Raw genomic sequence first — 2,271 nt, forward strand, 5'->3', positions numbered from 1 at the left:
TTTGCACTGAATGCTTCGTCAGCCTGAGCAAACACACCAGCTGGTTCCAGGCTATAGAGATTCTAAACTGGTTTTACACCTAAAAGCCTCGTCTGGAGCCCTCAGTGTCACTGACATTGTGCCAGTGCGCTCATCGTGTCCCACAAGTGCCAGGGAGGTGTCCCGCTGGCCCTGCCAAGGCAGAGGCTCCCTAAGGACGGCCGGTTCCTCCTGCTCTGCCTGAGCCCCCCTGCACAGACCCCTGCCCATGCCAGCACCCCCAGCAGGCACTCACCCACAGTACCACGTACCCAGGACAGGCATGCTGAGCTGCGTCAGTCGGAAAGACAGCCATAAATACAGGGAGAAGGGATTAAAACCAACCCAGCTAAAGCCCAGCTCCTAAAGGCTATGGGCCCATGTGCCTACAGCTCCCCTCACTTGTATTTCCAGCTGGCTAGAGACAGCTAACGCTGGGGACACAGGGTCCTGATGACTGATGTGCTGCCTCTCCCCAGTCCCTCTCCGAATCTGGGATGGGTTTGGTGCTCTTGGACCTTCTTAGTACCCCCAGCGGCTTGGTGTGTGACAGTAAGAAAAAAAAAAAAATTTAAAAAAAGAAAATCTATGTCTCTTTTCCTATCTAGACTATATGGGCTGCTGTCACAGGTCAGACCATGCCAAAAGGGGATGCTTTGCAGATCAGGGTGTGGACGTGGAGGGAGGCTGGCTGCTCCCCCGGCAGTACATACTAGCCCAGTCCCACCTTTCATTTCAACACAGACCTTCTCCAAAAAACCACCCAACATCTCAACACCCACCACTCCCCTTTGAGGAGTAACTCTCCAAACTGTGCACAAACCTTGTTCCTTTTATATTGGTTAATATTACAGCTCGTAAAAGGTTGGTAGAGGCTGCGAGGGAAGAGACCTGCTCGTTATCACCTGGGGTCCCTTAAAGACTCATTAATCATCCAAGCCTGGCTGCACAGCTTGGAGCAGTTGGGAAAGCCTGGAGGCTGCCGGGATAGCACGAGAAGGCTCCTTAAGGCCTAAAATTATTTAAAGGCGCCCTTTCCATTTTGCACTCTGCTGGAGAAGACAATTAAAGGCTCTGGTTTTACAGGACATCGTTCAATACCACGAGCAGGCACGTACCCGGGGAGGGTGGGGAGCATGGGCTGAGCCCTGGCTGCGGGGAGGCAAGGGGTGCCCACGGGCTCCACGGTGCTCACCCAGCACAGACCCCCGGCACCCAAAGCCAATGCTCCTCTCAGCTCCGTGACAGCACCTGCGAGGAGGTGGCACCTCGGCTCTGCCCGCGGGGACCCCAGTGCTGAGGCACATTCCTTCTAGCCCACTGCAGTCCCGTCACATAAGGACTCCCCCCTTGCCCGGGCGCGGGTGCGGCAGGCAAGGTGCTAATGGCAAGACGACGGCCGTTCGGAGCACCGTGTGGGATTCAGCCAGCCTCTTCCCATAGCCCGGCAGAGCTGGCCAGCCACTCCAGCCAGGGAGAGCCGATGCTGGGAGCAGAGCCTGGACGGAGGGCACAGGGAAGAGGCAGAGGACAAAGCGGGAGGGAATGTAGAGCTAATGCTGGGAGAACAGCCAGGGGAGATAGAGGCAAGGGACAGCGGGGAAAGCTGCCTCCTTGCCACCGCCCCAGGGCTGTCTCCGCGGTCTCCAGCTCGCAGGCGCGCTGCCACCACCTGCACGCCTGTCATGCCCTGCAGAGCTGCTCTCTGTCCGTCCCCTCAGACACGCAGCAGCAGGAACATCCTGTGCTCATCCTGACTCCACTGTGGTCGTGCCAAGTGAGGAAAACCCTGAGAGTGGTGCAGCGAGGAGGCAACGGTGCCCGAGGGTGGCACACAGCCACCAAGCTCAGGACAGGGGACACAGCCACCAAGCTCAGGACAGGGGTCCCAGGTCCCCTCTGGCTGCTCTCACCTGCCCTCATATGCTGAAGATCCCACACCACGCAACGCCCAGCCTGCTTGCCCTGCCGGGGTGGCTGAGGATGTTCCTGTCCTGACAGGGGGTTATTGGGGAGCAGCAGCAGGGATTCGACCTCAGGGGACCCTCTGGCTTCACCCTGCTCTGCTCAGATGTTTGCCAATCAAGCGGCCCCACGATGGGCAGCCGGCCCATGACAGCCGCTGCAGCGCTGAGCTCATGCTCACAGCAGCCAGCACCGGGACTGCTGCTGAAGCCTGGAGTCACCAGAAAGCCTTTCCAGGCAGAGACAGCTCCCTGAAGAGGGGGAAGATGCTGGAGGGTTCCTGGCACC

General features: G+C 58.7%; 1 protein-coding gene across 1 annotated transcript in view; it reads right to left on the bottom strand.

The window, feature by feature from the left end:
* Positions 1-2,271, bottom strand: part of ABLIM3 (actin binding LIM protein family, member 3) — a gene marked incomplete at both ends in the record, with an annotated part of 17,793 nt that overhangs the window by 7,126 nt on the left and 8,396 nt on the right. The gene's annotated exons all lie outside the window — the stretch shown is intronic.

The sequence above is a fragment of the Fulmarus glacialis genome, unplaced genomic scaffold (assembly GCF_000690835.1).
Source record: "Fulmarus glacialis isolate BGI_N327 unplaced genomic scaffold, ASM69083v1 scaffold20614, whole genome shotgun sequence".
Classification (NCBI taxonomy): domain Eukaryota; kingdom Metazoa; phylum Chordata; class Aves; order Procellariiformes; family Procellariidae; genus Fulmarus; species Fulmarus glacialis.